This window comes from Dermacentor silvarum, chromosome 6, assembly GCF_013339745.2.
Source record: "Dermacentor silvarum isolate Dsil-2018 chromosome 6, BIME_Dsil_1.4, whole genome shotgun sequence".
Lineage (NCBI taxonomy): Eukaryota > Metazoa > Arthropoda > Arachnida > Ixodida > Ixodidae > Dermacentor > Dermacentor silvarum.
The window spans coordinates 74,123,384-74,140,392 of record NC_051159.1 but is presented as its reverse complement, the minus strand read 5'-3'; the positions used below and the strand labels follow the sequence as shown (position 1 = coordinate 74,140,392).

General features: G+C 45.7%; 1 pseudogene; it reads left to right on the top strand.

Moving 5' to 3' along the window:
- Window positions 1-13,290: 13,290 nt before the first annotated feature.
- Window positions 13,291-17,009, top strand: part of LOC119455592 (cytochrome P450 3A8-like) — a 16,745-nt pseudogene continuing 13,026 nt past the window's right edge.

Below are 17,009 nucleotides of genomic sequence, written 5' to 3'. Positions count from 1 at the left end.
GCGCTTTTCGTCGAGCGGATTCGCCGTTTACAGCGATGACACTGACTGCTCCTTCGTCTTCATCCGCGCCTTTGAACGAACTGACGAAGTGACGAACTGCCATCCGCGGACGTTTCCTTCGACGATCTGCGCGCTGCCGGCGTGTCGATTCCAACCGGGATAACCTTTGAGGGCTTCGCCGACGCTGACAAAGACCTCGAGCTATGTGCGGAGTTGACCGATGACGAAATCATTCGTCAAGTTACGGAGGATTCCGACGACTCCGACACCGAGAACGAAGAGCCAGCTCCTACACAGCCAACGAGCTCGGAGTTGACGCGAGCACTGATGACACTGTCATCGGTGTACAGCGGCAACATGACGTTGACTGAAATTGAGGCAGACATGATCGCGGGCAAGCGGACCGTGCAAAAGAAAATAAACGACTTCTTTGCGCCCAAGTGCTGACCTATGAGGTAGCGCCGGCCACGTCGTATTTTTTTTTCTTCTTTTTTATAAACGGCTCTTTTCAGAGCCACCTAAACGATGCATTGGCTGAATAGCAATGAGAATCTTGTACTCCGGCCGTGACCCTCTCTGTTAGCGAGAAATACCCACCAAAAAGGTGCGTTTTCACGTGCATTCGTTTTTCCGGACTGCCCGATTTTCCGGACGTTTTCACGGTCCCTTGAGGGTCCGGGAAATCGGACGTCGACTGTACTACATAATGATGAACTGTGGTGCATATTTAGTTTAGAGGGAGGTCAGGTGTACATCTGCTGCTTATAAGGTTGTACTATATGCTTTGTGCAGCCATTGAGCTAGATGAATTTAGTTATTGAAAACAATAAAGTTTCTCCAAGTCACTTGCCATCTTGAAAGTTTTTGAGGTCTACCACTACAGCTGAATTAAAATAGATGCTACACTAAAGTAAGACGTTCATTAAAACTGATGTGATAAATTAGTTACTCAAATTTATTACAGTGTCACTTTTTCCAGTAATAGAGCTTTTGTAAAAAAAAAAAATTCCAGCTGGACCCATCTCGCAATGACTGTTAACGGTAATGCAATTAGCATTCACGCAATGTAGGGATACACCGTATTGCTGAAGATGCCTTTATTTCCAGTCCGTAGTAATCATCTTGAGATTTCCATTGCTTCAGGTTTGTTACCAATTGCGCATATTAGTGATCTGTTCTAGCTTGGCAGCTGATAAGGCTCTCTAGGGTGGCATGTCCTAACTGCAACGGAGACTCCGTAATGTTATGAACGGGCTGGCGTTTCATCTCAGCGCTGCCATCCGTTGTTACGGGTCGGAAATTAATCCGCCGCTGCTGCCAGTTTGTTGAGACTCGGGTAGCGTTTAGGCCGGTGATCCTTCAGCCAAAGCGATGAGTACGTCCGGGAGTAAGAGCGAGAGAAAAAAGGGTTTATTTTACATATTTACAGTGGCTCCAAATATCGAAGCCCACTCCATGGGGGAGCACTTTGAAAGTCTAAGCTCACTACATGTCTGAGCACATGTCAGAACTCGTCAGGACACACCACTGCACGCAAGGTGTCCCCTTATAAAACATCGGTCTTCCCTAGTTGACCCGACTAGGGAATCAGATGACCTTGATGCGGCCAATCAGACGGGCCGTCTTGTTCGCTGAACTCCGCCTCCAATGTTGCACCTTCGAAGCCAGGACGAGGCAATCCGGAAACAGGGGGTTGACACTCCTTCTACGAAAGTCGGTGACCTGTTTCTTGCCCTCCGACGGTCAGCTTGCCCGGGTCGGGAGAATGGCCTTTGCACTAATCCCCGCGTCTAACGAAGGGGGGCAAGCTTCGTGAGCTTCTTTGTCATCGCGTCCCAGCTGGTGTCGCGCCGCGTCGATAAGTAGGCGGCGGCTGATGAAGGGGGTGGCATCGTGGGAAGCACCTAAAGAATGCGCACTGCCTAGTTGGGGCGCTTGTTTGCCTGTCTCGTCGGTGTCTGGCACTGTCGCTGTCTCGGCGACGCTCATGAAAGGGCCTGCCTCGATGGGAAACAATCAAAGAATGCGCCCGGCCGATTCGGGACGCAACAGTAACCAGTTTTGTATATAGTCGTGATTGACGTCACAGCGGGGGCAATGTACAACTGTTGTTATATTGGATGACCTTTCTACCACCGAATGCCACAAAGAAAGCTTCAATAAACACCGCCTCCCAACCACACTCAGTTTTGATGTGCAGGCACTGCGTAATTGTGGTTTAGCGTGTCTGACTTCGAATTAACTATGGTGAGATTGCGTAGGTTTCTTTTTCAGGTGTAAAACTTTTGATTTTCTTTGTCCACTAAAAGAGCACTCGCTCACTCTTATCAGTAAATTGTTGCCGTGCGACACGACTCATGTGACAAGGGTCCCAGACCACTGGCTTGCACAATTGAAGTTGGTAAGGGTGTTGTGTTATGTGGGATTTCTAGGCATGCATCCATGATCGAATAGGTAGAGCATCATGCTGCGGTGCTTAAAGAACTGGGTTCAAAACCAACCATCAGACATGTTTTAATGCGATTGGCATTCTTGGTATACTTCACACACTTTTTGGTGTCTGTCTGCCGGACACCTTTTAATGCAACTACCATTCTTGGGGCCCTTCACCCACTTTCTGGAGGCTGACTGTATCTGTGTCTCTAAAAACTTTCCCACCCAACTTGAGCCACTTGGTAGTCTATGATCCAGTGGATGGCACATCGGGCTACCCACTGTATGTGTTGTTAACAACCAACAATGCATGTAGGGTACTAAAAAATATTCATAACAATATAGAGTTTTAGCATGTCTGGTAAACACAAGTGGACTAGGCATTTTACCGTATGGATATAGGCGCTAACATGAACGGCCTACATGGTGCAGCGAACTGGTGGTACAAAGCTGAACTAGGCAACACTATTATTGCAGTAACTAAGTGTACTTTACTTTGCTGTTGGTGCAAATTTTTTGGCAGCTGGGTAATCATGTTGTTGCCGAAAATTTACACCAACAGCAAAGCAAAAAAAAATGCACTTGGTTACTGCAATTTTAGCGGTGTTTGGTTGGGGTCTGTGCCACCAGGTGGTTCCACTGTGCCGATCATTCACGTTTGCACCTCCGCTCACCCAGTAAAACACCCAGTCCGCTTGTGTTTACCAGAATACTGGACACGCTAAAATGCTCTAATGTTGAGAGTGTCAAACATATAACCCAAAGTTATGGTAACGCAAAAACAAATCTAGTTGAAAGCTACATAACCAAACACTGCTTTGGTAGCACTAGTCATCAAGTGGCGCTACAGCCACTGTAGCACAGTCATTAAACATGTTCAAGTGGATTAGAAGGATTGAAAGGCAGGTGAGTTGATACGAATTCATGTAATTACTGTACGAGAAAAAAAATGGCGATAAGGTGGAAGCACATGACTCATGCACACACTCGCAACTGGTTTATTCTGAAATGCGCTACAAATAGCTGGCCGAGTTTCAGATGTCATCATATCTAAGGCGGAACGATAAGGGAAAAAAAATCCGAGGACACCTAATCACTTATGAGTTGTGAATGCGAATGTCCAATTGAATGCCACTGAGCGGTCATTCGAGTTATGAACTCCTCGCGGTCAAGCAAGCACGTTGGGGCGCTTGACCAACGCCTCCTAGTAGCACAATGCCGGTGCACTTCGATCAAGGAGGTTATATACTTAAAAGTATATAACCTTGACTTCGATCCATGACGTCCCGCTATCTTGCTCAACTGCCATAGAATCTAATTAGGACACTCCCGAGTAAGCCGCGGTGATTTTGACATCACCGCTTTTGTCACGCCGGGCTTGACAATGAAAGTTTTGGTCCAAAAAGCATGATGTCATCAAGCAGAGTGCACAGGCCTGCTATCTAGGAGGCGCTGGTTTAGCCCAGTGGGTAAGACACTCGGCTTTTGAGCATGGGGTCGTAGGTTTTAAAGCTCTCTACCAACTTTTAGAGTGCCCGTTCATGCGTCGAGCGTCGGCGTAACCGAGCGAACGAGCACAGCGGATGAAAGAGCGAACGCGGAGCGCAGCGGGGGTGAAAAAAGCGGTGACAGCGCGAGGAGAAAAGCGGAGAAGGAAGGTGCAGCGGAAGCATGAGGCGGAAAGCGGAGGACGAGGTCATGGCGAGAGCGTGAGAAGAAAAGCGTAGTGCCGGACAAAGCGTGCTGAGGCGCCTCTCGCGACCTCCCGATTAGCGACGCATTCGCGCCACACGAGACAGATTGTCCACGTGAGCCAATATATTGCGAAATGAAAAGACGTATAGAGCTGCGCTCAATTTTCGCATTGTGAAGTATCGTAATCGTTTTTTTTTTTCTTTCGAATTTATTCGGTTTTTTATACTTTCATTTCTTTATAGTGATTACCGAGGCGAAGTTAGAATGCAGGCGAGAGCTTGCGCGGACAAGGAACGCGCGGATAACACAGGCTTCCGAGGGTGACGTGGCGTCGCGGCGATGCCCTTTCCTTTCACGCCACACCTGGCGCACCATCGCGGCAGCAGGTATTCCCGTTCGGCCACTCTACTCCATCGAGGCGCGCACAGGACGCGGCGTTGCAGCCAATGGAAATTTAGATGCCGTTTCGCCGCTACAAACGCCGGATTTCTTGCTCAATGGGTCATTTGACGCTTTTGCATAAGAAAAAATACTATAGGTCGCAAAACAATATTTTCCATGCGTCACAGATGCGCATGGAAAGTATCCTTCACAGATGCGAAAACATATCTGGGAAAGGCTATTGACGGTTCGCTTATTAAGCATAGTTTTTTTTTTTTTTTTTTTTTTAGTTTTCTAATATAAGACGCTTCCGCTATTTCGTGGTTCAATTGTACCTTCCTTGTGAGGGTCCGTGCTCTGGAAAACGTTGGGGTGCATCCGCGCTCTGGCTGTTGTCAGCCAGGTGGGACAGAGCTACGTTTTCCAGGGACAGTTGATGTTCTCGAAGGCGTGTCGACGCACTTTCCACTTTGCCTTGCTTAAGACTTTCCGCACAACAAAAGTATCTGCTGCCATTGCAAGGAACGTGGAAACAAGTGTGCTTCACTTGGCATACCCCTTGACGTTCAGAAGAGACAGTTTCGCTCTTTTTTTTGCTCTTAGGTGTAAGCTTTTGAAAGCTCTTCTGGGGCCAACTTACACTCCCTATCGCGTGCCTGTATCGGTGCACATGCGGAATAATAACGAGATTTTTACAACGAAGCTGTTACACCGTAGTTTCCAGCGGATCGCTGCGTGCGTAGACAGCGCGTAGACCAAAAAACGTCGCAGTTTCGCCTAAAAGGCGAAGCATCGATTGCGATAGCAAACTAGTGGACAGTTATACGAAGTACGGACAGCAGTTTATCGACCGTATAAACTTGCAAACATAGGCATACTAACTAAATTAACAAGCATGGTTTCACGCGCGTGCAAGCAAACGAACGCATCTCACTCGATGACCGCTGAACTCGCTGTCAACACGTTGTAGTGAGTCGCCGCGATAACGCAGCTGAGAGGAAGGATTCTCCCGCGCCGCAGATGGCTTTCAAGATACAGCCGCCCCGGCGGAAGCGCGCTGCGGGTGTTGGTAGTAGGCGGACTCCCTCCTCCCTACCCTCCCCCGGAGCCTATTAGAGCCCGGCGGTTGGAGCGCTTGGAGTGTTCGTATAATTCTATCGCAATAAAACGCCGTAGCCTCGATACAAATCAAAAGCGTATCGCCGGTGCGTTTAATAGCCAATGGGTGTGTCTCTATCTGTTGACGGCACGTTATCTCAGTTTCGTTCCGGCCGTGTAATGGGTAGGCCGCGTTATTGTGCGGACAGAGGAAGAACAGCATACCTACGAAGAACGACGGCGTGAGCAGAAGCGGGAAAGTTCCGGCCGTGTAATGGGTAGGCCGCGTTATTGTGCGGACAGAGGAAGAACAGCATACCTACGAAGAACGACGGCGTGAGCAGAAGCGGGAAAGGAAGGAAGGAAAGGCAGGGAGGTTAACCAGTTCAGCACAACCGGTTTGCTACCCTACACATGGGAGCGGGATGAGGGGGAATGAAGGATGGAGAAGCGGGAATGGGTGCGAAGGCGGCGTGAGGCTGCTAACCCCTCCCGCCGCCTTCGCGCCCGTTTCCGCTCAAGCATCGTCTACCATAGCGACCACAAAGCTATAGTCACCTTAGTGACAAAATAATAAAGACGGTAGAAAATAAGAATTCATGTGGTATGTGCCTTTATTTAAATCAATATAGTTTATCACCATATATACTCCGCTACAATAAATTGTTCATGAACAATAAATGCTATATTATTGACGCGTCTACCGATGGACGTTCGTGAAAGAGAGCAGAATGCAGCTGGCGCATAAAAAATCGTACCGTTACACCACGTGCGAAGCAATATAGATGCGTAATGTGCAATGACCGACTATCACAAACAGCTTTACCTTACTTGCCTATTCTTTTTACGAATATCAGAAATCTTGTGAATAAATTTCGTTCTTTATCTTCGGCAATCGACACGTGTGATGCGAAAATTATTGCCTTGACAGAAACTTGCCTTCCTGCTCATGTGCGCGATTATGATGCCTTCTGTGGCGCCGGAAATTTTGCTATCTACCGCTGTGACCGATCTGCACGTCGAGCAGGAGGAGGCGTCCTTCTCGCTATTTCTAAAGACATTCCATCATTTCAGATAGGTATTAACACTGAACTTAAAACCACGTGGGCTTGCTTAACTCTCAGTCACACAAAGATAATCCTCTGCGTTTCCTATACTGCTCACTCTCGCCACTTTCACTGAAGAGTTACATGATCCCATTAATCTAATTTTTTTTTCGCGTTTTCCCACTTAACCGTTGTTCTTACTCGGCGATTTTAATTTTCCTAATCTGATATGGAATACACATCTACCCAGCATAAACCCTTTTTCTGCTCAGGCAGTGAATTTCTGTGAGTTGTGTTACCTGTTTTCATTTTTGCAACTTGTGTCAGCTTACCAAATCATCAACCAACACTTCAAATACCCTTGATTTAATCCTAACTAATCGTCCAGATCTAGTTTCCTCTATAACATACTTACCTGGCATTAGTGACCATTCCTGACTAACATTTGGTATTTACGTCAGCTCTTTCAAAATGACAAAAGTTAATAAAGTTATAGGCGAGTATAAGAAGACCAACTTTGAAGCCATTAACAATCAACTGTCGTCATTTATTACAACTTTTTTTGTTGATTTTGATAACTGTTCGGTCCAGTCAAACTGGGATAGATTTGGAGACCAGGTATGCATATTATCTAAAAAGTGCATTGCTAATCGAGTCATCACTTCTAATCCGCAAGCACCTTGGTACACCTCTTATATAAAGCGCCTATTTAACACAAATAAACGTCTGTATCGCGTAGCTAAATCATCTGCGGGTAAACATGTTGGGAATCCTATAACGCCGCTGATCAAATGTACTTAACTGCACTAAAAATGCTAAAGGCAATTATTTATCCCATACATTACCTGAAATACTTAAAACAGATGTCCGAAAGTTTTGGCCCGTCATTAACGCCTCCTGTGATCGCTCGGTTTCCTTGAAAGATGGGTCAGGTGACGTCATTCCAAGTGACGCTTGCGCAATCGTCCTTAATGAATCATTTGCAAATAATTTTTTCCGTTTCATTGTTTCATGGACCACGGCACGAAGTAGTCCCTCGCGTTCAACCAGGTTTTAACAGGAAGTGTTTCCGAATGCAATTTAAAGAAATATTTTAACTCCAGGAGGTATACACATTTTACGGACCTGCCTAAGTACATCCTGATAAGGCCGACTTAAATTAGGTGTACAATACAAAGGATCTGCGAAAATCGAGTCCAGCAGTGCAGCAGAAATTGCTTTTCGACTCGCAGTGAAAATGTACTCCAGGCTGAACCTAACTTTCAAGAAAAGAGTATGAATCAACTAACGACCTCCTTGAGAAAGCCCCAAGGAGCCTGTGTGACATCTTTGGCATCTGATGACACTACTATATCAGGTAGATAATGAACTAATCGGAGCTGTAACATTTCACGCAAATAAGGATGGTCACTATCTCGAAAGAAGAACAGACGAGAAACAATTTGCCTGACGAAGAGATGGACTAATCCAAGACCACCTCGTTCAAGAGGGACGAACAGATTATCGCGCCGCATCGATTCACAACTCGAGCTCCAAATAAATGTTGCAAATACGCGATGCAGTGCCTGAATGCGAAGTCGGGAGCAGTGAAGTACTTGCAGCACATACATGAGACGGGAAACTAAGAACACGTTGCACACTTCAGCATGACTGAAGATAGACAAATTCCGCCCTCGCCATGAATTCACGTTACTTTGTATTTTCCAAACTTCTCTCGACCAATGACTATTGCTATTTCTATACTGTGAGAGAGGGCACACCTAAATAGCGCAGATCTTTTTTCCATTGAATGCCTGCGTAATGTGATGGCATTGTGGCCAGTCCAAACCAAAAACCTGAACCTTTTTCAACGTTAACGCTAGCACCAGAAGAAGCACAAAATTCATCCGTAATTGCAAGAGCAGTCTTTACACTCTTTTTATCAGTACAAAAGAAGGCCACGTCGTCTGCGTATGCAAGAACCCGAGTCTCACTCGACGGCAGTTTAAACCTTTGGAAATTTTCTTCTTGCTTGCAGAACGTGAATTTGTGGGAACCATATGGTTGCATTGTACTGACGATTGCAACACAACTTCCTTTGAGAGAGAGAAAGAGAAAATGAGAGCGAGAGATAGATAGAGAGAGAAATAAAGAGAGAGAAAGAAAGCGAGAGAAAAAAAGAGAGTGATAACCTAGCTTCAACCAAGAGATGCAATCAATCGGAGCTTCGCTGTGTATTGTACTTTGCGCGGCCTAGTGCAAGCTTTCACCCCTTTTTTTTCTTTCTTTTCTTTTCTCTTTCTTTTCTTTTTTTTTTTTTTTTGCAACTATGAGACCGGGGGAGATGACACGAATGAAATGTGTGGCCGCGGCACGTCCCTTTACGTAGGCGTTTCAAAGTATATTGCGCCGCTCTAGGCAACCTCAAATTATGGCGGCACTATCCGCTGTGACACGAAATTGAGATGTATCATATGGAACATTTTTAACGCCATTTATTTAGTAATCGTAATGGGACAAGTTAATAGGTAGGTTTCCGGCTATTAGTTTATCAATCCGTGAACAGTAAGTCATAAAAATCGAGTCAATAAAGATGCAAAGTGGAATACGGTTTGCATATGACGTTCCATTCAACGCAAACTCTGTGATTCTTTAGTGAAACGTGTTAGTGAAGCGGCGTGAGGGATGACGAGGTGCCTCCCGAAGTGCCGGCGCCAGGCTGCCTCGTGTTTTGCCTACGTACGGGACAAAACACTTCTGATCACTTTCGGTTACCTCTTGTCGCTGTGCTGCTCAACCTGTTCCCAGGTGTACCCTGTTAGTTAGTTAGTTAATTAGTTAGTTTACTAATTACACATGCACCGAAGTCAGTTTTGAGCAAATACAACTGAAATTTTAGAAATTAGTCTCAGCGAATATACAATTTACTGTTATAGAGCAGCATTGATTCTCTTTGTCCTAATAGAGAGGCCTTGTAATATTGCGTTCGGGAATTGGATGCTGCTTAACAATGGAGGAAGTCGCTCTCGTACAGTTTTGAGTGTTGCGTAAATAGTTAGCCGGATACCACCTGTCCCTATTCTGGAGTTTGTCATTCCTCATTGTTTTGGCACATCACACTCCGGGGGATTGGTCAAGAACCGCACGGTTCAGGACGAGTCCACAGTATACCAAGAATTTGTGAGGAATGTAAGTTTAAACGAAACTAATAACTTAGAAATGGAAAATTAACAGTTCACACACCGTGTACGTTGAACAACTGAATAATTATTACTGTATGCAGTCCTCGCAGTGGTACTCGGAGCTCGTTTTCTTTTTCGACTGAGTTCTGTTTACAGAATCATCATAGAGTCGAATGCACTAGCGTTTATAAAAACAATAAAAATTTATCCTAATATTATTACTGCGTGGAGGAGGAGGAGGAAATAACTTTATTGAGTCCTGAGGAACCCCTCCCCACCCACTGTTGGTTTAGTGGTCGGCAGGGGTCGCGGGCCGCACCCACGTTGGGACGGGAAGCCCGTGAGCCTATTACTGCGTATTTTAAGTTTTTCTTTGCGTGTTTCACGTAGCTAAGTCCAAAATTTAAATATTGAGTGGTACACCTTAGGCGCATGATGTACAGAATGTGCAGATAGGCACAGTATATCGTGCGTAGTCGTCTTGAGTTACTCAGACAATTTATGAGGTGCAATTAGTTAGCTAATTAGTTCAGTTTAATCATGCTAAATTTTAAGTTTTAATTTTAGGGCATAAATCGTATTTGAAAGGTTGTGGAGCGTGCTCAGAACCCCCCCCCCCCCCCCCCCCATTACATTATCATTAACGTGGTTCTTTTTTCCAGTATCCGGTGAAAGTCCGCGGAGCACAAAAAAAGTGTGACGCAGCTGCACTCTTTCGCATCTGGATAGCAACGCTCTCAGACGTGTTTTCAAATAAAGAAGCCCGCATGCCCGTCCTAAAGAAAGCCGACGAGCTTATTTGCATTGCCGTATTTGCATCTGCGTTTCAGCGTCAGCCAATCTTTTATCATATATGAGTGTGGCGGATTTCGATCTTCACAATGAAGGTGCTCATATACTCTGGATGCCGTGGCCGATCGCCTTTTTTATATAATAATTACTTTTTGGGCATGCATGCGAAATTTATTCTTTCGAAACACGATTGAGAGCACTGCTATCCAGACGCTCAAGAGGGCAGGTACGCCATTGTTTTCATACTTCACGGGCTTTCTTCCGAACCCGTAAAACCGAACCGGGATGTGAATATACGCAATGAACTTGAACAACTTAATTGCGTATTTCTGAGCACGCTGTGCAGCCTTTTAAATATGACTTATGCCCCAAAACTAATATTTGACATTTTGAATCAATAAACCTAGCTAACAAATTAGCTAACAGATCGCACTTGAAAAAATATTCTGAATAACTCAAGACAACTACGAACCGTTCGTAGTCGTCTTGAGTTGCTTCTTCTAAGAATTCTTAGAAGAATTTGTCTTGAATTCCTCTAATTATCAGTCTATTTTGAATATTTAGTTCTATAGCTGTGTGGAACAGCCGGAATAACTATGGGCTTTGTACATCTTTATCAGCGAAATGCAATAGGACATATTTCGTACGCACGACTGCGATGCGAATTGCCGTGATAAGCTTGCCGAAGCGGTGAGTTTTTATTTAATGAGTTCTACAGCGTAGCTGCTATTACCACTCTAGATGCAGTGGATAATGTAATCTCCAAACTCCCGCTTTCCAAAGAGATTACCATATCTCTATTAATTCCGCTTGGGAGCTCGATGGGATATTGAACAGAGCGCAGTTTCAGAACTAACGGGCATATCGAGATGGAACTTAGTAGGAATAATACATGTGTGTTTGGAGATAAGAGAGAAAGCGGCTGTAATGAGAGCTGGAAATGGGAGCGGCCCGCGACTGCTACGCACTCCCCCTAAAAGGGGGCGTCCCAACGCAGTTCTTCAGGACCTGAATAAAATTTCTTTGTCTGTCTGTCTGCCTCGCAAAAGGGTGCACATAAGGTTTCTTCTGGTGGTGTAACTCGTGTGTGTTGCAGGCGACGCGCTACCCGCCATGCTGGCTTATTGGCTATCTATGGTGTTGAACTGCCAAGCACGAGGTCGCGGGATCAAATCCCGGCCGCGGCGACCGCATTTCGATGACGGCGAAATGCGATAACGCCCGTATCCCGTGCATTTGAGGCACGTTAAAGATCCCCTGGTGGTCAAAGTTATTCAGGAGTCCGCCACTACGTCGTGCCTCATAATCAAATCGTGGTTTTGGCAACTAACCCCCCCCCCCCCCCCCCCCCCAAAAATTCAATTCAGGCGACCTGCTGTTAGGCGATTATCATATACTCGCCTTTGCACAGTGCATTTCTTTGTGCCTTTAGTGCGCCCGCATAATTTCCGCTGGAGCTGATTAGGTCAGCGTGCATGTGAAATCACGGTTTACCTAAACGTCACCTTTTAGGTTTTCATAACTTTCACATGCATTACCTTTATGAACGGGAATTGACGGATTGGGTTTAACGTTGCGACGCCGCAGTGACTGGCTCCGAATTAATTTGGACTTCCACATAATTTCTTTGACGTGTACACCAACTGAATGAAGTACACGGAGCTTTTAAATTCAGCCCTTGTCAGGATGTTGCTGTCGCGGCTAGGAATTGAACCCGCACCCTCACGCTCAGAAGCAAGACGCTTAGGCACCGCGATGGGTCGTAGAGATCAGCTTTGGTGTACTACACATCGCAGATGTAGAAGTGAGCTAGTAGGTGACAGACGATCGACAACGACATGGTGAGTAAACGTTTGAATGACCGTTTGTTTCCGTACTAGTTCCCGGTTCACGGATAACGTACCGGTTCTACCCGTGACAGACTACCGGTGGCAAAATATTCAAAATGCCGGCAGCAGAGGGTGCGTTTTTTTGGGCGCCTCCATTGCCACCGACGCGGGATCCGGGTTGCCTGCACGTTGCATCATTCCGTCCAGCTATTTCGCAATAGCATCCTGTTGCAGCCTTTCTTGAAAGGACGGCGTCACAATCAAGCATGGCACACGCGTACGCATGTGCTGCCGTCCGTATCCTCAGCTTTTGTCGTTGCCCTTCGTTGCAACTGCACTGCACGTCAGTTATGCAAGCGCATCCAGTTCTCAGTTCTAGTGATCGCTGCGGTCAGATACAGTAGGGTGCTATCCTTGCAAAAAATTTGGAAATAACGAAACACGAAAATTAGTTCCATGCACGTTGTAGGGCACTTTTCTTTCGTATCACACCCCGTGTAGATGACCTACGCCGCCCAGAGTACATGCTTTCCAAACTTTCCTTTCAGGTGGCATTGCATCAGGGAGGCTGAAGAGTCGTGCGTGTGTGTGCACTTATTGGCGGATATGTACAGCAAAATGCATTGTCTCGCTCTAATGAACAGTATTTCCGCTACGCATAGGCAATATTTACAAAAATAAATAAACAACACGGATGAAATAAAAACGAAGCATAAATCGGTATATTTACGACACAATACGTGTTTGTCTGCCGCAAGCTTAAGTGACAAAGATAGGAGATCTTCATGCCCACCCGTCTTCAATGGCCTTCGTATTGCCGCGTGTCGGGAGACATAGATTGACACGTGTCGCCGAAATGATGCAAGGACACAATGGCGACAGATAAACAGGATGCCCGCACTCCGCATCCTCGCCGCTGAAAGCTCTGCGTCCACTCGAGGTCGTTTACTCAGTCGGCCTTGGCAAAGACCGTGCGTTGCCCCACAAATGAGTATTCTTGCGAACCATTTGTGTCATATAACGACGGGACGAAATACGCGACTCGGAGCGTGTTTTGGAGATCACCGTGAAGTGCTTGTGTTAACGTTCACCGATCTTGCGCGCAGAAGAGAGACTTAGAGAAAGGGAAAGGTTGCCCTGACGCAAACACGCGTAAACCTCGCCGTCTACGTCATCACGTTCCCTCCCTCTCTCGTTTCGGCCTCGCCTCTCGACGCTGGGATAGCCCCCTCGCTTGCGGCACTGGCGATATAAGAAAACCCGTTTTGAAGGGGTGCTTCGTATACTGTCCGCAATTGCGCGGAACGCGCGCATAGTGAGCGCAGAATCATTCTCGCTTCGGCTGTTCTCACGTCTGAGTCAAGTCTCCAGGTGCGCGAGCTGCTGACTCGCGCCTACACTCGACGTCACACTCCGGAGGACGCTACGATGGAGCTGATTGGTCTGCCGGACTGGTTGCTGCTTGCGGCAACCGCCGTCGTTCTGCTTTACCTGTAAGCCTCCTCCGGCTCCACTTTCACCCCTATGCCGCTATTGTCGTTGTTGCTGTTATTGTTGATTTCGTCCTTTCAGTTGCATTTTTTTATTTGTTGCACGGATTTGCATACACTGCACGTTGCACTGATGCATAGTGGGCGATAATATTGATTCCGCACTTCCTCGTCCCTTTAAAAGCGTACTATCGTCCAGAAATAATTTGTGCTCAGTTTGCTCTCACTGAATGTACCGCGTGCATTTTAACGAGGATGCCCGTTCCTTATAAAATGAAGAAAGGGTGACGCCAATGCACATGGTGCACAAAAACTGAGTAAAAAAAAAAAAAAAATTCTGATGTGCTGCTCGCTCATACACGTGAAATTTCTACGTAACTTGTCAGGTATGCCGCAAGGAACCGAAACTACTGGAAGAAACAGAACATCGCTCAAGAAGACTTCTCTTTGGTTATTGGCCCGGCGATGCGAATTTTTTTCAAGGTGAGCTGGATATCATACCGTCCTACAGGTGACCGCGTGCTTCCGTCCGTATTCCGAATGCAGTGGTTTTTGGCATTTCGCTCCTGGTAGTTCTGCCGGAAAGCGATTTCGTTAAAATGCACTTGCACAGCTACAGTGAAGGTACCGAGAGATGGTGCACTGACTATTTCAAGACATTGACATTCTACAGAGGAGTAACTTCAATATAAGTGCACTGTGTATAGTAGGGTGCAACAGCGTGGATACCACGGCAACCGTAAAAAACAAACAGAAATCAAGGAAGAATTCTAGCACAGGCATGCAACGTGGAATTGTTTTAAAGCATTATATACGTTGGTCGACTGTATTTGTAGCGATGCCTTTTTCGGTTCTAATGCATCACGATTTTTTTTTTTTTTTTTGAACGCGACCACTCGCGAACGCGAGAAGTGCGAAAGGGCATCAGCATGGAAAAAGGCATCGCTACAAAATAGCGGCTCAGCTGATTCCAGCCTGCACGCCGCTGCGAAGGAAAACAAAACTTTCGCGGCATCTGGTGGTCTCCAGACTTTTGCTCGTGATTGTACGTTGCATACGTGTTGATTTGGTGGCGCACGTATACATATATCCCGTTTGACAACGCGGACGCCAAAAACTGCTGAGCTTACAAAATTGTTCAAACGAAAGTGGCTGGGAAGGGACATCGAGAGGGATTTGGTTCGCTTCACCGTTTAAGTTCTTGTCAACGACAGCCACAGCTTCGCAGTGTAGCCGACTGGATAAGGTTACATAGTGCGATGTGTCGAGGTCACACGGTCACGCATAAGGTGTGCCTTGTTTCAACGAATTCATTAGAAAGGCGCTGCAATTTGCAGAGAAAGTTGGCTGCATATATTTCGGCGTGCTTGTCTTTGAGGGTTCATTCACTGTCACCCAAAGCATCATGTGTTCGCTTTTCCGGTTATCGCTTTGCGTACGTGAGTTTTCGTTCCATACATGGCACCTTCCGCAGACAGAACGAGGACATTAGAAATCGTGATATATAGCTGCGTCAAGGTTATTAAATTTGCAGATCAAAATTAACACATTTGGAATGTTAATCGAAAATTTCAACATTCAACGTTTTGCAAATTCGCCTTCATTTAACTTCCTGCGTTAGAACAGTATGCACTTGTGGTAACATATGCGAGTTCGATCATTGGTAGCACTACTTTTAATCGTACACTACTGCTTTTAAAGCAGCGCCTGGAATTATAAGCTGAATGTTATATTGCATGCTGACTCAGCGCTGCAGCTTACTCTTTGTGAGATCTGCACCGAATGTTCATTGAATTATAGCAACATTTGCGACGTCGGTTTAAGTTTCGAGGGCAGCGTAAGCGAAAATCTCAACAGAAGGAAATACTGCAGGTTAATCTGTGAAGTGCGACCACCATTAAAATAAAGAAAAAAAAACATAAAGTCACAGGCTCCAGAACCACAATATCCAATAGTCTTATGTGGTCACGTGGGCATTGGCCGATAGAGAGTTACGGTAAATGGGACATTTTGTTTTTATACGGTAGTTGGTTACGCTAGCTTAGTGGCTAGAGTTTAGGAAAAGTGTCTTAGCTAAATTTCGAAAACGTATTAATTGGTATGGACGAACCAGATTCACTTGTATTCACAACTACTGTTCCGTCACCCCCCCTGTCCCCACATTTTTTCTCTTTCTGCAGGCCTTTCATGAGATAGATGATGAGCGCTACAAGAAGTTTGGCAGAGTTTTCGGGTGAGTGGTATACATCTATTCTTTTAATGTATTATCTTAAATTGGGGAAGAAAGAACTGACGATATCTCACTTGCGTGTTGTCTCTTGACACCGGCAGGATCTACGAGGGAGGAAAACCGACTTTGTTGGTTGGTGAACCAGAACTAGTGAAGCAGGTGCTTGTGAAAGACTTTCCACTGCTTTGCAACAGACGGGTACGTAAAACAGAGATGCGTATATATGGCCGAATAAGAAAAAAATGATACATGTCACCACAGACAGTTCGTAATTTCGTGTATGTCACCAATTATGTGGTACTTACAGGCGCCTACACGCTGTCAGTGCGTATACACGCTTGATATTAGCAAAAGAAAGGAGTGCTATGAGAATGTTAGTGAGATTTTCGTGCAAAGACATGGAATAGCTGTAAAGGAAAGAGAGAAGTTGGCACCACACTATTCCCCAATGTACTTGAAGAAAAAAAAAAGCAGATATAAGTATTACGCTAAGAAGGTGAAGTATTGGATAGTTCATCTTCAGTCGCGAGTTATGATGGATTGTTGGTAAATAGGATTAAGTTAAACAATTTTATTCTAAGGCGCTGCAGCCATTATTGAAAAAAAAAAACATCAAGGTGGCAGGATGATGCCTTGCTCGTTTTCTAATGAGTCCTCATAGTCATAGTAATTAAATTTAGCTTTAGTGTGTAGTAAATCACATCGTGTCTTTCATAAGAAACTTTAATCACCGGCCCAAAAGACATACACAAGTACTGGCTCAAGGCATTACGAGAAAGGAAAGGCTATTATTTCGATATCGCTGACGGAACGCACCGTCAACATGGCAGTGCCCTCCGCAAAATAGTGAAATG